At 46.6% G+C, this 20608-nt stretch overlaps 1 protein-coding gene across 3 annotated transcripts in view; it reads left to right on the top strand.

The window, feature by feature from the left end:
• The window catches only part of LOC126865592 (solute carrier organic anion transporter family member 74D), an 86961-nt gene that overhangs the window by 18953 nt on the left and 47400 nt on the right, over positions 1-20608 (top strand). Inside the window, exon 3 of one of the 3 annotated variants that reach the window (XM_050618316.1) lies at positions 11023-13551. The exons of 1 other annotated variant lie outside the window; for it this stretch is intronic. The gene's annotated coding sequence lies outside the window, so the exon portion shown is untranslated. Of the gene's footprint in view, positions 1-11022; positions 13552-13571; positions 13804-20608 lie in introns of those variants that run through there. One more of the 3 variants, XM_050618320.1, reaches the window with a different exon arrangement.

Raw genomic sequence — 20608 nt, forward strand, 5'->3', positions numbered from 1 at the left:
ATGCCGAGATCGCTGTGGGGAATGGAATCGGGACGCGCCGCATTTAAACAAGGCATTTTATATGATACATTCGGTTTTTGTTGCCTCATGATCGCAATTGATGATACGAGGCAAGCCGGGTGTCGCAGCGAAGTAGTCGCGTTGGAATGCAAATAATGTTCCCGATACCGGTAACCAATTTTGGGTCGTACGCGTGGGCGCTCACCCTTTCTTTTAAACGCGTGAAACAGTGTCAATTGGAAGGATGGAAAATATCGACGCTATCGCATTTATCATGGCCGATACATTGACATCAATTTAGTCGACGATTGTCCGCCGCATCCGTGGAATATTTTCTCCAATATTTTTCTATTTGTCGTTGCTCCGTTTTTCGTACTCTCGTCGAAACGGAGAATTCGGTGGCGGAACGTAGTCAGTGGCAGGCTGCAAGCTGCACCGCGTCCCGTCCCTAGCAGGGACAAACCATTAAATCAGTTGATATCAATCGATCGATGATTGGCTTTCTTTCGTCTCGCAACTTTCTTTCCCATTCCCGGGTCAGGACTCCTCTCTCGGTGTTGGACGTCACAGTCGAGAGTAAGAGAGGTCAGAGCAAACAGGTGAATCAGACTTTTAAAGAGATTCGCCCTTGGCCCTCGTCGTGGCGGGATGATTCGCTTCATTAAATTGATTGTGTTTCAATCTGGTCCGCTAATATGCGAGAGTCCGGGCCAGACGTGCTCTCGCCAGCGTATAGTTCGCTCTGGCTGCTCGCGCTGACCTACATGCCCGTCCAAAATAATCTGACACTGCCGGCAAGACCTTAACCGCGACCCCTACTGGAGCAGATCGAAGAATAAACCTTGTGTGTGGAGCCCGATGCGGCTGCAATTGCGCGGACGAGCCTCTTTCCGTCTGGCCTCCTGTTAAAATCAAGGCTTTCAGTCGACCGTACTTTTTCACCAACTATCTACTCGAAAGAACCGGTACTGATGCACCGATCGTGTATCGGGTACGTCGGCACGTTTCGGAAGTTTGACACGCAGGGCTGAACAAACGACGTTACCAGCGAACAGTGCTAGCAATTCTATCGTACGTAACGTTTCGAGAATTTGTACGTAACGAGAATTTGAAATTTTCTAATTTCCTGCGGAACGTTTTAGCTAAACGAAGAGTATCGGCTTGGTACAGGCGAACTAATTGAAAGTTGATGTTCCTAGAGGAATCGAAATGGAATATCTTTGGGCGAGCAAAGATTAACAACGCTTCAAGGATGTCACCTCGACGATGCTTCGGTGCATAAAATTGAAAGCGTTGAAGCACGTGATCGTCTCGTTTAAAAAGTAGTGACCTACACGGCCGTCCGAAATGATATGACACTGCAGGCCAGACCTTAACCGTGACCTCTGCTGGAGGAGCCCGAAGGGCAAACCTCGTCGTGAGATTTAAAACCAATTGACGAGACGCATCAGTCGTGCAAACAGCTATTTCGTACGTGATATATACAGTTTTAGGTTCTGTCTCCCTCTAAACGGGACCGTTCGATTTAACATCGTGGTAAATTCTTTCTTTGCTAGCGGTTGCGCGTAGATGCTTGATTAAGATACGAACGAGAACGTCGTTTTTCTTACTGTTTCCCAGTTCAATGCACTTTTATGTTAATAATCAGTCCCGCAATCGTATCGGGTGTTGCATAAGCCATTGATCGGTCGAAGGAAAGTGAGTATTAATATCGAAAAATGTTGTATTCAGAACAAGTATGTACCACGCCTATCGGCCACGCGTCTGTAATACGATGCTCGTTTAAATTCACGCTAATTTATTAACGAGAAAGTCGAGTTACTAGGCAATCATTGTTCTGACGTCCAACGACGTGACAATCGTCGCATTTACAATTCAACCTCATTTAAAAACAATTTATCATGAAATTATCGTTGCCGATAAAAGTCCTAATTTATTATCTTCTCGCTACGAGATCCAATAGGAAATAAAATAATCCGAAAAATACAGTCGAAGGTAAGTGCAAATCGATCGTTAATCGCGTTTAGATAAGTTTCGTCCGAAGTCTGCCGTGATATTACCCGAGCATATCCGCGCGCCTATTCGATATTCAATGACGCGATACAAGTATCGATTCCTCCAAGTTCGGCAAGCCAGCCAAAGGAGAGGAACATCGACGGGTGTGGTCGAGGAGTGCGTACATCGATCGCCACTTTAACCTCCACGAAAGCACACGTTCCTACGAGGCGAAGGAGGGATTCGCTTGTCCTTCTACAACCGTTGGCAACAGCATCTTCAAAGCTCTTCCCTCTCTCACGAGGCTCTTCGACTACTACTCTTCTCTTACCACGCGACACACACCTGCTCTCATTACGCGCATCGTCGTTCATACGCTTCGAATCGCGTTCCCCTTTTCTCTGTGCTCTATCCGTGTCTCCATACAAATCGAAGAAGTTTGTACGGCGTGTCCGGTAATCTGTCATTCTTATCGTTAAATGAAACGTATAAATAAGAAGCACTGGGAATGAAAAGGGAAAGGCAACGATTCGTGTTCGTCGATATCGTCGAACGTAAAACGGTGGAAACGAACGAACAAGAACTGGAGAGTAGACTTGGCACGGGTGCAAAGGGCGAGGCTGAAAAGGGTCGAGCGGCTAAGCGAGAGACGCAGAATCTGTCTGCGTCCGCAGAAGCCGGTAGGACAAGGGCGTAGTAGCGTTCAGCGTGGCAGTGGAACAACGTGACGCTACGACGTAGTAGGATAAGGTCGAAGGAGGTGTACGCAAAGCGTGCACACGCACGACACAGAGGGGCGAGAGGGTCTAGGGCGAGGGCGAGGGTGAAGGCGAGAGCGAGAGCGAGAGCAACACAGCAGCAGCGGCGAGGTCGTCGAAATTAATGCGGGGAATCCGGTGAACGGGTGGATCGGGTTGCCCATCGTGGCTCGTTTTGAGTTTTTTAGTTCTCGAATTTAATCCAAGAATGGGGGAGAATGGGGGACATTGAAAGCGGTGGATCTCGTCTAGACGGTCGGTGACGTCATGAGACAAGGTCGACTGTCGCTCTATCCACGGCGCAGCACCGCTTTTCTATATACACGCCTATATCCTTCCTCCTCTTCGCGTTTCGCTGTCCCGGTCTCCCTCGCCCCCTAGCCAGTTCTTTTCGTTCTTCCTTTTCGTCTTGTTTCTCCCTTGCTCTTCCTGCCAGAAGGGTGGCGTAGCAGCCTTTTACATCTTTCCACTGAACGCTAGCTGGAGGACCAGTCGGACTAGGAATCGGTCTGATCTTGTGATCGATGTGCCTCGCTGGGGATGTTCCCCGTCTACGAGAGCTTTTATTCCGTCTTAGAGAACGTTCTTCGTCTAAAAGCACGCTTTTGTATAGAGATAGAGCTAGCGATTATAGAAATAATATTTCAAATCGTTGCACTTTTATTTCGTCGTCGGATTTTAATCGTCCGAGTATGTATATCGTAAGTTTCTTCGTGACGTTATCAACCGTTGTGAAATCTCCGACCGCCCTTTTCGTGTCGTGTCGGAGGTTAAACAGTATTCTCGGAGCTTTATAGCGTATTCGCTGGAATTCAGCTTAAAATACCCTGCGCCGATTAAGATTCCATCCGAAATTCCCCTGAGACGCATTCGTTTCCCGCGTTTTCTGTCACCAGCCAAGGCCGCTCTATCTCGTCCGGAAATCAGTAGCCCTGGTTTGGACTTTGGTCAAGATGGACGACATTGACGTTAAGATCTCGTGGCTCTCTCTTTCTCTCTCCCTCTATCCCCTGCCCCCTCTCTCCTTCTCACTCTTTCTCTCTCTGCGGCCACGGCTCCGACCGAATAATATCTGAATTCCTTACGTCGAGGCATAGCCAATCGGCCTCATCAATAATTCAGCGAGTTCGACCGACCGAGAAATTCGAAAACAAGGCGAAAACAGCCGGCCAACCGCGTCACGCTACAGGCTCTGTCACAAGTTCGCTACCTAACGATTTGTCGACAACCGCGTAAAACAGCTTTAATCCTTGCACGATTCCTCGGCCTCCTTCGCTCTTTCGTCCAGTTGTTTGTTCTTTCCGGCTGCCTCTTGGCCGAGGGTACTCGAATCTCTCGAAAGTCGGCTCTCCGCCATCGGAATACTCGTTAGAATGCGAAATTCAGTTTGCCAAGCGTCTCCTTTAATTCGCGTCTATGAAGTTTTAGTTGAACAACTTTATCGATAGAGGTACGACACTTTGTCGTCGAGACGTCGACAAGGTTTTCTCGCTTCTTACCGGTATCCGGCCGATTCTTGGCGCAGCCTATAGGCGAGGAGAGCTATCTGGGTCTCGTCGTGCCTTTACAAATCACACCAGACGCGTTACCTAACCGCAGCCTATCGGCATACGATTGAATTTCGATTTTTCTCGCTCGATCGACAACAATGATTTCAACAACGGATATTATAGCGCGGCACACGGTAAAAACAGCGGGGCTGCCTTTCGAAACGGGGTCGATCGAATTTTGTCTATTCAATCTGTTTCGGTGTCTGCGACGAAACGTCCAGCGACGTCCGATACGTACAACGGCAAACTTTCATACATTTAAATGTAGCCGACAGGATGCACATTTCAATGTCGAATTAAGGTTAAATTCTAATTGTAAGCAGCGTGGAGGAACGGCGCGGGAGGAGTTCCTGGACAGAGGATACATTCACGGAGAGAACGACACAATTTCACCGATGGATCCTAACGCTTGCCGTAACAATTTCCTAAATGGAAAATTTAAACGCGATAAAATCATGAATGTGTCGTTTGCGTGCGTTTACTGTTAATCGGATGGCACGACACTGACGTTGGAGAACGGAGCGAGTGGAAGGTAGAGATTCCAATCCAGTTTCAACGATGCAGAATGGCAAGCGACGGCTAATTTACTAATTCAGGCATAATTGCCTTCTCGGAAGGGAGGAACGTATACATCGAGCCAGGGTCAGTGGTACACCCTGCGTTGTACGTAAAGGTCGCGGTAATTAAGGGCGATTCTGCAATGTCTGCGATGCAAATCTTGCGCCCAGCATCGTTCAAGGGGACTGGTAATTCATGGATCATTTCGTACGGTTGTTTGCACGAATTTACGACACGACTTTGAATCATACGCGTTGCCATTGAAACTCGCCTAACAGCAATCCAATCTTTTCGTCTGTTTGTCGATTAGTCGGGGCACGCTTTAAACGGGGGAATTTATTGGAAGAGGCAACGGGAATGGAAGTTGATCAAAGAGTGTCGGGAGAGTCGATTCGCGTGCGATAGCCTTCGAGTAAACGATCGGATCACGATCTCAGCTCAGGCGGCTCTGCTCCTCTGATCAGCTTCGTTTGCACTCTGATGAATAAGTTAATCGGGTTAATCCATATGTGCCATTAAACGTTACGGACGCTTAATCACTTCCGCGTAGTGGGGTCACTGATCTTCCTCGTTCCCCGGCTAGCGTTCCACGGGCTAACGCTATTGTGCCGTTTACAGATTACACAGATGGAATATGTTTCGTAATTTCTGTCTGCGCGCGAGCGTGAGACTAGCCGCGTTAGATTGGATCTAATTTTCCAATAGACCGTAAGCAGCGTCGTAAGCGTTGATATTACGAACCGTGTCAGGCCCGGGTCCGTCGCATGCACGGAATTCACGTTCAGCTGACTCTCTCGACAGATTCTATCGGTGGCTTGTTGATTTACGTCCGCTAATGTCCACGTTTGATTAACCTTCTTGCGCTTAAAGCCTAAGCAAACCCACAGATCGCTCTTGCGGCTGGCCGTGTTTCCAGACGGCGCTATACGTCGTACACCTGGAGAATCGAGTGTGTCCCGTGACACGTTACGGTATTCTTTGAATCGATCGATCGTGGTTACGGCGTCGTTAAATTCTGGACGATTAGCAGCGATAGGCTCAGAATGCTGCACGGACCCTTCGGTTCGAGCTGGCAACGATAACGTATCGCTGTGCGATGTAAGGACGGAGAATATCGATGGGACGAGACAGAGTTAGAGGCGTGAAACGCACTCGCATCGATATCTGGGCCACAATGTCTCGTTTCCCAATGAAGTCGTTGGGTCCGACCGATCTGGCTGATGACGATTCATCGTGATCGCTCGTTGGTTCAACGCACTTGGCGGACAAATAACGCGAGCGGGAGCAATCGACACGGCGGATAGAGACTGGTATCTTATTAACGCGGATAAACACCTCGTGACGCGTTAAATTTCGGGCAAACGGCGCGTTGAGAATCGTCGCCTCCGGTTACGCAAGGAAATTATCGGCGGAAATATGCCGAATGGAAAATGATTCAGCATGCTGTACGGTAATTAACATCGGTTTTGTTGCGTCACGGTATTAGCGGGTCAGAAAGTTTTACGTTCGGCTCACAGTTTCGGCTTGCTTTCGTAATCAGGCAATGAAGATAACAGGCAAACAAGTTCACGAATTCACGAGCGATTTCGACACACAGGGCTTTTGTAAATATCTCGCAGAGCATCTTACCCGTGTTCATTTGAAAATCATTTGGCTGACCGCAATGTGAATTATGCGCAGCGAAACGGCAAATGAATTCGTTTGAATTGTTGATAAGGTGACGCAAGTATGGCAAACGACGCGCTGCTGCTGCTGTGACTATCGCAGATAAGAATCTGAGCTCTCTTATCGCTACTTATGCACACATATTTCGAGCTGCAGTTCGATACAAAAATACCACATGCACGTCCGGAATATTTACCTTTGACCACGATACCTTCCCGCTACCTATAATCGCTGTTTATCTTTTGTTCCTTCGTTTCGTCGGTATATTTTTCCTGTTAAAAAAAACGAGATTTTGAAATATTCGATTTTTTTTTCAAATTAAAAAAATTAAACACAGATAATTGTTATTTGCGCAACTGAATGCGAGTACAGTTCATCGGTGTTTATCTATAGATAGATACAGAATTAAGGAGAAAAGTAGCAGACGGAGAAAGTTTTTTGCGGAGAAGCTAACGTTTCGTAGAATCAAGTCTGACAGACGATTATCGTTTTTTATCGGAGGAATTTTTCGCAGCGAAGGTCAAATACACGTAGAATCGCGAAAAATCAAGCAGCTATGCGCTATCGTATTCTTTTTTTAGCAACGACGTAAGGAAGCAGAGGGTGAAGAGGCGTACGGATCTTCGATGACCGACTAAATTATCGGCAATCGTTTAAATTGGAGTATTGCAACGGCGATAAGCGTGTTACGCTTGTGAAACACAGCGCGACGTGTTGCAAAATACGAGGAGAAGGAGACAGTCGCTACGGTGTAGGAGAGATAGCGTGCGCGATGATACGTAAACATTATCGAGTCCAAAGTATTTTCGCCAGCGTAAAAATAGTTGGTGTGCATGCGTTGATGGCCGGCATGACGGGTCGTTCGATCGGCAGACATAATTGCCTGTGTCGCGTGTGCTTAATCGTTTTCATGCTGTCCCAATGAACGTTCGTCTAGGTCTACGATATCGTTCCTATCGATAAACAAATTAATTGTACGAGACGTGTACTCAACTAATCTAAATAGAAGACAGTAGCACATTTTCGCCCTTGCATCGTTCAGTTTCGTCGTGGTAGTACCTACATCGTCGTCAGATAAGCTCCGACTAATGCATCTTACATTAGAAAGAATGCTTGTTCGTCATTGCATTCGATGTATGTACAACACTTACTATCTATCTACTCGTCGAGACCGTACGTCGTTGCACTTTGCCATTCTTCAAGTATCCGACATTACGTTGTTCTTCAAATACGAAAAAGTGCAGAAATATTCGCGATAGCGAAAACAAAAAAAAGAAAAAAAAAAAAAGAAAGAAATAAAAGAAGCAAAAAGAGAGATATCTTCCTGTACAACGACGAGCGAGAAAAATTACGAACCTTCGACGAGTGCAATGAAGACAAGTGGACGACGAGACGATGTTGCAGGCCGCTCGGTACAATATGTGGGCCAGACAACAATAATTGTTCGACGTTTCCTGGTATATTATACTGCGTGTAATTGATACAGAGGAGCCGCCATTAATTCTCCCGCTGTTGCTGCTTACTATCTTTAGCAGACGTTCCTCTCGGTCTGTCTGTCTGTTGCATAAATTTTCATTTACAAAAATTCCCCTCATTCGCCGTGCTTTTCCCCGAACGAACTCGGGTCGATCCAGTTAATCCGATTCTCTCAATGTCGATCGATCGAACTCTCGAAACGGCTGTAAGGATTGCGGTGTAGACAGTCTCGCAGCCCTTTCACTTGTCGGAGAACGTGGCTACCCTTACTACAGATATACGTACATACATCGATTCTTATAGAAGGTATCAAGGTCGCGTTATCCTGACGAAGGTCAATCTCCATTCGCTACGGAACGCAGAGCGTAGCCCTTTCATTTATGTTAATAGGATTCACGTGCAAGCTATCGTTAAAAACGTGGTCCGCCTTCCTCCGAGACCTAGATATTTGGAATTTTTTTTTTTAACAGTGCATTATAACCAATGACGCTTGCACGTGATACGTGAAACCATTGGAGAACACGCGCCGCTACACGAACAACGAGATCATTGAACAGTAACAGTGGGAAAGTTCTTAGGATTGGTAGCGCGCATTATCTGTTCTCCAGCGATGTTCTGAGTTATTCTAATAAAGAAAAATTGGAATTTAATTATATTATCAAGCCGTTGATTGACATAAAATGTTACTCGAAAGAAAAATTGTGACGATCGTGTTTATAACGTTTACGCAAGTTACCATCAACTTGTACCCAAATATCAATAGGTATTTTAATACGTATGGCCGGCGGCGTACATACTAATTACACGGATTCCACGATAAAAATCGGGGAAAGGTTGGAAGAAGAAGACTGGTTCCCGTAGGAGCGAAAGTTGACTCGTGCAACTCGATATTCGGCCGTCCAGTCGTTCCACTAGGATCCACCGTGTTCCGTTCCTCGGTCTATAGAAGATTCTGTCGACGGTATTCGTATAACGGTACCGTCGGGTTCTCGCACGTCGTGTCGCGTCGCGTCGCGACGCATACCTGCCGCCGCCGTTGAATCGAGCCGAGGCCTCGGCTGTATCGAACAGAGACCTATGTATATATGCATGTACGTGTTGTGTGTTACGTCGACGCATGTTGCTAGCGTTACGTGCGCCGGGATGCACGTATACATGTACGAACGCATTTTGCCGCGGCGAGACGAGCTGAATGCCAATCGGCACGCGAACCATCGTGCTCGATGCGCGAAAGAACGAAAGAGAGGAACAGAGAGAAAGCAGCAGAGGAAGAGAGATAAAAAGAGGCTCGTAAACTTGTTCGTTTTATTACGAATATTTTGACTCGCTCGGGGACCACGGCTTGGGCATGTCTTATCATTTGTTGCTGTTGTCGTCTTCATCGATGAGTACGTTAGAAGGAACAATTTTTCCCCCATAAATTGTTTTAATGGTAAATTCGCCGTTTCATTATCTATATGGGGAGTAAAATGTCGAGTGAAACGATCGAATAGGATCGGTCGCGTTATCAGTAAGGTCCAAAGTAATTTCCGTGTTGTTCGTATCGGTCGCGCAACTCTCGCTTCTTCGTGATCGTTAACACGTGGTCCCGTGGTTTAATCGGCGCGCACACCGAACGAATTCTCCGTGCACCGAAAACTACGATTCGTATGGTTTATAACGAGTCGAATTCGTGTCTCGGATGCGCACGATATTCGTTTGCAAGAGGAACTCGTCGCGGATGCTATAGCAATGGACCATTGATGGCGTCACGGTGTAGAAAGGAGCAAAAGTTTCTCGGCCGAGAGAACATGCTCGGTTCGGAGCGCTTTTTGCAGCTTGATTTTCCAGTTTCTCGCGGAAGAGAAAAATCAAAGGCAATTTCAAACCGTTGGAACGCCGGGCTATACTTTGTTCGCGTGTTATCCGCCAGCCGATTGAAACAATTCGCAGGTGCGAACGACGATCGAGCGTCTTGATCGAACAGCGTGTAGTACAAGTATCGGAAAGATAATACATTTAAAGCTGAGATCGTATTCGCCACGATTAAAATCACGCTGGCTGGTACACGTCGGCCGTAAGGCGTCGAACGTTTCTATTCATCGAGGGTGTGTACGGTGGAAGTTGCAGTTTCATTCGAGCACGATACAAGTACCGGTACAATATCCGTTTAGATAGCGATCGAAAAAAGTCGCTGCTCTTAATTGTACGACGATTAAAATCGTACAATCGTGGCGTACGATCGATCAAAGATCCGTGAAACGGCCAACGCTTTGGCATTTAGGTGTTTTACTTTGGAAACGTTGGAAGTGTGACGTCGTTCAACGACGCTGTTAACTGTTCCAGTCGTCGAATGTTCGTGACATTGGAATTATCAAATCTGTGAAAACGACGGATTTTGGATTTTCATATCTGTAATTGCTAAAATTATACAGTCTTTGATAAAATTAATGTTGTCTTCTGCAGAGGTGCACGTTTTATGTAATTACGATCGTTTAGTTATGATATATTCAAGTACATATTGTAGATTGACAGCTCTAGTATTGATGTGACAAATACGAAAATGAAAATTTTCGAATACACGCAACTCGAGGAGATCCAGTTGCTCAGGAAAACGAGCAAGTCTTTTTCGGCATTTCCCAGCGTTTATTGATACGCTCGACGGCTCGAGTACAATCTTAATTAATTTCAACTTATTTCACCGAGGCGGGGCAGAGTCTCGTTACGGCAGATGTTACGTAAGGCAGTGGAATCCAAACTCGAATTTACACGGAAAGTCCCGGGCAACGGAGGCAGCCAACGCGGTTCTTGCGGTTTGAAAAATACCGCAAAGGACAATATCGGCGATTACGAGTGGAACGGGAGGCCGATTGGGCACACAAATCGAAATTGAATTCCATTACCGTACTATCGGAAGTAATTTGATCGTATCTAGGAAGTCGCCTTGCCTTTTCCTTTCCACTTTCTACGAGAACTTTCATCCTGCCATTACCTTTGTGCCTCTGCAACAATGTAATACTTTGCTGTTCCTTCGATTTCAGAAAGAAAAGACGAATGCAAAGCCACGATCAAAGGGAATTCCACTCTACGACCAAATCAGGGAATTTTCTATCCCTTAGACGGTCGTGGCCATGGTTTCATAGTCAGAATTCGCGGGTAAATTCTGAAAAGCTACGGTGTCCACGGCGATGAGCATAAACATGGAAGTTGTGCGAGCCTCGGTCAGCTTCAACGCGATGCTATGATCACCATTACGACTACACAGTACTTTCACTCGAATTCTCGGGTTTTTTTCGCGCCGGGTTTCTGTATACGAAACAGGATAGAGACAGAGAGAGAGAGAGACTAGTGTATCGTTCCGTTAAAACACTCGGCACGATAGATTTCCGTGGGCAAAACAGTTAAAGGAGGCCGCGCAAAAACGCAGCAGCGTTGGCAGCCATTGAAAAAGGGGGCAGGATCGAGCGGAGCGATCGAGCAGCTGCCAGGATTCGGATCCCGATCCTCCGAAGGGCCGCGTAAACGCGCATCAGGGACTCATTCCCTCGTCCGAGATTCGTCTGGAACGCAGAAAGAGGGGTGGGTAAGTAGGGTGAGAACGATGATCGCAGAGGGGATGGGTGGCCGTGTGGAACAGCAGTCTGGCCAGTTGATTACGATGCCGAAACGAGTGGCGGGCCATCTCTCCAACCAGTTTCGGACAGTGTCTTCGGGTCGAACGAGGCCTGTGTAGTTTGGTGGAGAGACGCCAGGCTTCTTTGGCCGCTGCTCGTCGGACGAAGACCGATAGAAACGAGGGGGAAAAGGTAAGAAAGGAAGAAGGAAAGAAAACGTGGACGAAGAGGAGACTCAGAGCGAAGGAGAGTGAGAGAAGCAGGGAGAGCAGCAGCAGCCAGCAGCAGCGGCAGCAGCAGCAGCGAGCAGCCAGCAGCGCAAGAAGAGACGGAGGAGGCGACAGCCGAGCTTAAGTTTCGGTTTCGTTCGTTTCGCGCCTGCTCCGCGTCGAACGGGAGCCGAGAGTGAGCGCGGCGGAGAGAGAGAACCGGCGTACGAGAGAGCGAGAAGAGCTGCACCATCGGAGTAACAGAGAGAGCGAGAGAGAGGCGTCGTCCGAGCGAACGAGACGCAGCAAGCTGGCAGAAGGAGAGAATCGGAGAGATAGATAAATGGGATAGGAAGAAGAGAGAAGGAAAAGCGATTGGTGGCGGTGGAGGCGGCAGGAGGGCGAAGAGAGGACGAGTGCAACGCGTGAGTGAAAGACAGAACGCGGCAGCCAGGGGTTGGATAGAGAGAGAGAGAGAGAGAGAGAGAGAGAGAGAGTGAGGCGGCAGTCGAGGCGAACAGACTTCGCCGGCGCTCTGCTCCCAATAACGACTCTCGCCCTCGGTCAGTCGCGCGCGAACCGCGGAGCCGCGAGCATCTCTCCGTTTCTCTCTCGCTCTGCTCTCGGCAGGATATCTACGTTTCGAGCCGCGTGCACGTGCGAACCCGGGGGACGCGAGAGCATAACGGAGCGAGGGATCGAGTCGAACGTGTACACAGGGGGCTTACTCGAGTCCGGTCACCGCTCGAACGAACCACGCTGCTCGCGGATTCCTGATCTAAAGAGCGACAGGTGAACGAAAATCTGGGAGGCCCGACCAGCATTGTCCGCACGTTTCGCACGATTGTACGTCGTTCAGAGAGACATGTCGGTGCTTACGGGGAATCGCAGCTAGAAGGTAATTAAAACGATAACAAGGGCAGACGATACACTCGAAGGGAAGGAAGATGGAACGGTCCGTTTGCGGATGTTCAGCCACGTAGGACATTGACTGACTTGCGCGAGATTCTCGAGGGAAGATCGGTGCTACATCGAATCGAAGAAACTTGTGGCGAGGGTGAAAAGGGACGGATAAAGACTGTCTGGACAGGGACTGGATCCCGGGGGAGTCTGCCGTCGAGGAGAAGGAACGACTTGGTTTTCGGGGTTATCTCATGGTGGGATTGTCGCGGTATCGACGTGGTAATCGCGCCGCGAGTGGTGCTCGCTGCATCCGGAGATACAGGCAGCTGGTGATCGAGTGAGAGAAGAGAAGAGCGGAAAGCGGTCGCACAAAGTGACAAGCGGCAGCGAGCGCGTGGTATATAAAAGTGCGAACTGGTGGAGCGCGCGCGCGAGCGCGACCGAGCGAGTTACCGGGCGGTTCGAGGCTGCCAGTGGCCCGCGGACCAAGAAGAAGAAGAGGAAGAAGAAGAAGAAGAAGAAGAGGTTGAAACAGAGGAAGACGGAAAGGAAGAGAAAGAGGAAGGGTGGGAGAGGTGCACACACCATAGAGGACAACGCTGTTGCTATTTTCGAGCCCGCCAAATATCTCGACGCACGGTGCTGCTCGGTGCTGTCTGCGCTGGCCCTGCTACGCTCTTTCTTCGGCCCCGTCCACGTTCCTCCAAAGCGCAGCGATTCTGCGCCGATGACGCATGGCCCTGACCAAACAGGGGGACAGAAAGAGAGAAAGAGAGGGAAAGAGCGTGAAAGAGAAGCCACACGCAGAGCGGGAGAAGGAGCGAGAGAACGGCGTGTATGACAGGTATGTTTCGACTTTTTGCCTTTTTGCAAAAGCGCGCCGCGATCTCTTGACCTACGACGTATCTGTGCCGTGACCGTGAGCGTTGACACATCTTTACGTGGACATTTACGCCTTTCCACCGACATGTCTCGATCATCTCTTGGCGATAATGCGCCTTGGTTCGACTGGTTCTGCCATTAGGGATGGCTGGTTTTAAGGAAGAAGACGATTCGTCAGCTGTACGGATAATCGTCGTATCAAAGAGACTTGAAAGTTAGTAGCAGACTCGCATCTACTCGCAACAATTATGTCTATTTACAATTGATCCGTGTTTGTTAGAGTACCGACGTTTAATCAAGCGTTTCTCGTTTTCCTTTTTTCGTTTCAATAGGAATGTTCAAAGGGGGGACACGAATCATCGAAATTTAAAAGTCGAAATACCGCGTATGCACGCCAGACTTAGAGACGAATATTATTAGCGTCTGTGGATAGTTTGCACAGCGTCCGTGTTGTTTCCAAAACACGTGTACTACGCTCTCGTTCTCTAATAAACATCGCTGTATTTCGCACTCGGTTCCTCCGTGTTATTCGCTTAATACGATACGACATTCGTCCTTCTTGTTTCGTTATGCTCGACGTAGGAAAACACGAACATTTCTTCGTATCTTTTCTCGTTCCATTCGAGGGAAATCACGTTACGACACCCCTCCATTCTACGTGTATTATATCAAAGATGACTCTGTTATATCAAATATTATATCAAAGATGACACGACCGATTTCTTTCGGTGCGATGTGATTATAACGTTTGGCGAGAATCCTTGACACAATGATTTTCACCGATGAGAAACGCGGTCGAAGTTTGTTTTGCAACTCGGTCATCGACGTTTCATCGACGTTACGACGTAGCGATCGATGCGACATTTGAGCGAAATTTTCGTTCGCTCGCAACTTTCCTGGATGTTTGTACATGAGTATGAGCTACGATCTGATCTGGAACGACAGCGTTCAGCTGGAATAATTCGCGTGGAAAGTGCACGCGATACGAACACTCCGAATTCATCGAACTCGTTAATTCGTCGATCGAGCCATTTCCCTCGATTTGTCTGTCCCCACCGCTCCTCTTCCCGCTTTTTCGATAAAACGTTATAAAGAAGTTCGCAAACATCGTGCCGGGAAGGCAAGAGGGGGATGAAACGCGAGATTACACGAGGTAAAAAGCTTTGAGAACGTGGCCAAATGGTCGAGAGGGAACTGAGCGCAAAAATGACGTTCTTTACGAAGAAAAAAGCTGGACTCGCTCGTCGCGATAGTGGCGGAGATTAGTTTATTTCTCCACTCGTAGGTCGAGCTCGTCATAATATGCGGCAGGGATATTTATGTAATATGCGACATGCAAATGAATACACTGTTTGCGCGCTTGTCAAAGATAAGATACAAAGCAAAGTTTCGTACCGTTGTCATTGTCTAGATAACGTGTATGTATTGTTTCTAACGTGGATTGCCAACAAGCGAGTAACTTCAAATTACAAGTAAATCACGATTAATTAAGAACGATAAGAATAGTCTATCCGAAATAAGGTTTCAGAGTTCTATTCTCGATGGAAATTAAATCCTCCGTTAGATGTAAGTCTACGAGAAAGAGCAGTTTCAACTCTAACTTTAGCTTTTTAGCTTTTTTAGACGAACAATTTTTTAATAGAAATTATATATAATGTTTCGATATTTGTCATTAGTTGTTGGATTTTGAAATTATTTTTCTACGGTATAGAAATTAGCAACTTCAAAAAGTTTCATTCTATCTAAGAAAAACCATTCGTTTAAACGTTAGGTAGCTAGTGCTATTGGGTTGGCAAGTGATCGCGGATTTTGTCAATATCACCTAATGACAAAATCCGCGATCACTTGGTTGCTAATCCAATAGAAACATCGTTTGAGACAAGGCGTCAAGGAAAGAGTACTTGCAAGAAAGTATGTCCTATCCGCGTTCCTTGTATCAATGTCGTCTGAAACACATCACCCTCCCTATCAATGATGCATCTCGTGCAACAGGTGAGAAAGTGCACGTGTGAAATTTGTCACAATCTATCGCCAATCTTTCCACTTTCGCGCACTAGCGTATCTGAATCACGTTCGTGCTACATAAGTTGCAGCATCGACGAGCTTCGTGGTTTCTTGCCACTACGTTTGCTATCAGCCAGCGGAAGATAGGGTACCGTTACCTGTCTATATATCCGTGGCGTGAACCTTAATTCCGAAATGGATCGCTGAATATTCGTTTATTTCGCTTCGTTCGACCATTATTGTACGTTTATCGATCATCGATCAACAGTCGAAGAAAATACGCTCCTTTGACTTTTCTTCTCTTCTCTTTGCAAGCTTATTCGTATGCACGTACACGTGCGTTTAAAAAGGATGGGACTAACTTTGCCTGCAGGTATAACGGAAGAAAGGGAAATTTAACCTTCTGGTATTTTATTTTTCTTCTGCCATCGGGGTGTTATTGTTTCTTCAATCAAGTTTCCCTCGTCACTGTCTCGTTGGACGGTTCTACGACCGTACCCGTCCCTTTTTTTCTCGGGATTGTGCTTCCTTTTTTCCCTGAAAACCTTTGGAAGAACTAAAAGGATCGGATAGCATTTTTTCTTGGTAGACCGAGAGGTCCACTCAATGTGTCAACCGTTCTCGTTGTAAGTAGAAACGTGTCCTTTTTTTCTTTGCTTTTTTGCTGGTTGACCTGGGCGGCTCGTTTTGTCGGAGGCGCGTACCATAGAAAAAGCGATTACGAAGTTACAAAAATCCAAAAGCGGTTGCGCAGAGTGTGTTTCATAAGTTTCGCAGCTGGGAAACCGGAGATGAGTCTGGCCGATTCCACGCGATCATTGATCGTTAACTTTTTTTGGCTGTCGATGATCAAAGCTGAACGACGCGGTGGCCGCACGTAAATCGACTTTAAATCGCAATAAACCGTGCAAAAACTGCGCGGCGGATTTGCCTCGCGCGCGTTCACTTTCGACCGCAAAAAAACTTGAAAAACCGATCCTCCCTGTCCCACTTCAGCGTCTCTGCAACCTTCCGTGTATCTCTATCTTTTTCCTTGTTTCTCTTTCTCTCTCTCCCCTTTTTTTTTATTTACAAATTCCTCTACTTTCCGTTCGAAGCAATGCGTGTCGAAGTTGCAGTTGCAACCGTGTGTTTTCGTCGCTTCACCGTCATATCGCAACGTTACGTATTTGTATTGCCTTACCTTGAACGCAAGGGCATCATCGCGCTTGCCAGTTCCTCGTTGCCTTTGCAAAGACCTGTAGAACAAATCTGTTTCCCCATCCTTGTATATAGGTTAATCGAGCAAGTACAAAAAGCTACGCTTCAACGTGTAAGACAAATGTCACTCTATTTAGACGAAATGTCCTATGTATCGTTTTTGTCTTGTTTTTTCTTCTCTTTTTTTCAATCAATTAAAAATATTTGGTCACAATTTCGTAACAGCTTACAGAATATAACTTTTGAGTAGATGGAATGTACCGCATTTTCCTTTACTTTTATACCTTTCGAACTTTTATCTTCTACACACGATCTTGTCTCCTGTTCTGTGCGTCTTTCAGTGTATCAGTAGCAAATAGAAAAGAATCCTGTAACTAGCAGAAAAATACATAAGATATGTTTAACATTAGTACAGCTGTTTTGAACGGACTTGTACACGAGCCGCGATATGGGAAAAGTGGCATATGTAATAATAAACGCAAAATACCGCATTAATCACGCGGTACAGGTAATCGTAGATCGTCATAGACTCTGCCGACTTTTTCTTTCTTCCCGCGACGAATCATCAATCCGGTCGGCAATGGACATAGAGGTGTTTTATTCAATTTCAAGACCGCGTGTGATCGATGATCACGAGCATGCCGCGTAAACAGCATCGTGTAGCAACTGGTAACAATCATTATCACACTGTCACTGTTGGTCGCTTGCGAATGATTTGCATAGTCACGCGAACTCTGGAACACTGGGAATTTCGATTATCGAACTCCGTGAATTCGATCGCTTTTAACTTTTACTCGCAGTAAATCGATCCTTGATTATAGATTTTTCACACTGCTGTAACGAGTGCACGTACGTTTCCAAGCGTCTTGCGCAAGTTTTAGAAAAGTTAGCAATCGGTAGTAAGATATGTCTAATGAAATATGTTTAAAGATACGTTGAATAAAGAAGAAAAAATGAAATGAAAAGTTTCGTTTTCTCCTTTTTCGAAATCGAAATAAAAATAATTACGAGATATGTCAGCGGTATATGTCAGCAATGATTATGGAGAAACGTGCGTGCCATTCGTGACCTCTTCACTACCAGCGTCATCGTGCGTGCTTCTGCTTTTCTTCTCCGCTGGCTAGAACTTTTCCGTTTTCCACGCAATCCAGCCGACTCGTCCTCTCTTTCCGATCCAAACAACTGCCTGTTAATTAGAGACTTTTAAGTAACACGTGGCTAATCCGCGAACAACGCATATCGTATGCGCCAATTAGACGATCGTTTCTTTTCGATACATTTCATTAAATTCTGCCGGTTTTCGAAAGTAATTTGCCTCGTCCTTTACCTATCCTCGTCCTCGCTTTCTACTTTTATTATCTTCGCTACTCGCCAAGGTAACCAGTCGATTTAAATATCTAAAATGCAAAGAGATCCCGAATTTCCGTTCGCGGGCGGAACTTTGATGAGATAGGGAATTCGTGAATATTACGGAGTGAGACGATCGCGTTGATCTGAACGACGAATTTATCGTTGGGAGAAATGCCGACGAAAGCCCGACTCCGTTTTCAACGGTCAACAATAAGACGAAATTGAGGTGGGGAACGAGTAAAGCTGATAATGAGCCCCTATAAAATCGACCCGCTTCTTTTCGCGGTACCCCTTCCTGTTTCTCCATTAAGCGGCTTTCACACGATGCCCGTTGTTCATCGCATCTCTTAATGACAACGAAATTATACACCTGCACGGTCGTGCCACGATTTCGTATGTTAGACTGTAAGCAAGCAAGAACAGGTTGATGATCGAACTCGATGTTTTTCTCTAATTTCGTATCATGATCTTGATTAAACGAAAGAAAAGGAAAAAAGGTAACGGAAATTACGAAATCTAAACATCAAAGTAATTCATATCTCGCGATAGTTTTACCCTCGAATGGACGCTGACCATCTACCTACGCGCTCTACGAACGGATATACAGAATACTGTGGTCCGAAAGAGCTGGACAGAAGCAAGGCAAACAATCGAGTCAGAAATAAGGCCCGCTAAAAGGCAGGAGTTAATTTGATCGGAACATAGGCGCGAAACATCGGCGACAACAACAGAACGGCTCTGAGAAGCGATTATCGGGTGGCTGGCTTAAAAACGACGTGCTCGGAACTGGGATCCGTTCGGAAATCGACAATAAACCGAGGCTTTGCGTGCAAAACCCGCTTCCTGTCCTCGGGAATTCGCGCGCCGGTGGTCGCAGATCAACGAAATTTTCGACCGCCACGTTGTGGCAGATTCTTAAGAGTCGTTGCCCGGTCCCTGGTCTGCTTTCGACGTCATTAGCTAAATAACTACGTCGGCTTGCATGCGTTTGCTTTTATTATTACTCCCCCGGTGGATCTGTATGCGGTGTGAAATCGCGGCGTAACCTGTGACTCGCCAGGGAAACACTGGTAGAGAAGAAGAAGAGAGGAGAAGAGAGAGAGAGAGAGAGTGAAATAAGCAGTGGAAAGGAGACAGATTCGTAGCAGGGGTTGGGTTGGCAGTAGAAAAAAAGGAAAGGAAGAGAAGAGAAGGGGAGGAAAGATAGGAAGAGGAGGGAAAAAAAGATCGCGAGAAAATTAGTGCTTCCTCCCAGGAAGGAGGCCGACAGGTTTTTATACGTTGGTGCGTATTGTTGCAGGCGGCCATGGTAAGTTCGGAATGTAATTATTAAGATTCAATCGCTACGGGGTTCGATGTAATCAGCCGTAATGTTCGGATTATAAATTGCAAAGGATTTACTCACCGTTGCCATGGGTTCTTCTCTCTTCTCTTTCGCCTTACTCGTGTCCGTCAAGCATCTTCGTTGGCAAAATCTCGAAATTATACATCGTTTTTCTCTCGGTGGAAAGGGCGAACCTTCGTGCTTTATGTTTGCTCTCTGGGAAGGTCGTTTTCGAAACCGGTCCCCTCTATAAGCGAATGGACAAGAAACCGCGGCGACGACTTTTCGAATTCGCGATCGCTCCCGATCAGCTGATGATTCCGACGGACACCTATCTCGTGCACTGATTTTTTCCTAACAACCTAACACGTTTATGCCCGTGTTTTGATTGCCGAGTTATTTATTATTTAGTTTCATTTATTCGTTATAAACCATGCCGTCCGGCTTACAGCATATTTACTTATCGCTATCTTACGTACCAATTACCGTGCTATTTATCAGCGTGCGTTACTCGAGATGGAAATCATGACAACGTTTATAATGTCTAGATTACTTTGGGAATTTAAAACAGTAGTTAAGAGTCAATCAACACCGTTCATTGTCCCGAATTGCCCCGTGTTTGTGGCGTGTTAGAGGCAATGACTTACAGAGATGCGCAACAACAGTGAAAAAGAAGAAAACCGGCACGATCGGGTGTGCCAGTGTTGGAAAAATCTCGCGGTGCGTGCGTGGACCAAAGGCAACGTGACTGCCATACATTCTGCTATCTTCCGTGATCGTAATCACGGATGCACGCAGGGCTGAGTGGTTATTTATAACGCCTTTGAGACGGAACGTGGCCGAGCACGCGGCAATAGTGTCGGTAGAGCGGCAACCCTAGCTCTGTAATGAATAAATAGTCAACCAGTACCACTTTCGATGGCCACTGTTGACGCATCATCTATTATTACACGAATTTCCACGAAATCATTGTGCCTAGCTTTTCTCTGTCAGTAGACAGGAGAGCGAGCAGCACAGGGACCAAGCGTATCTCGAACGTTTTGCAGTATTAACGCTTCGCCTCTTAATTAGGGAAAGACGAATTAACTCGTCGCTCGAGCTGTCGATCCCTTAGACGCTAGAGTAATTTCTTTAGTCGATG

Source organism: Bombus huntii, chromosome 5, assembly GCF_024542735.1.
Source record: "Bombus huntii isolate Logan2020A chromosome 5, iyBomHunt1.1, whole genome shotgun sequence".
Taxonomy (NCBI): Eukaryota; Metazoa; Arthropoda; class Insecta; order Hymenoptera; family Apidae; genus Bombus; species Bombus huntii.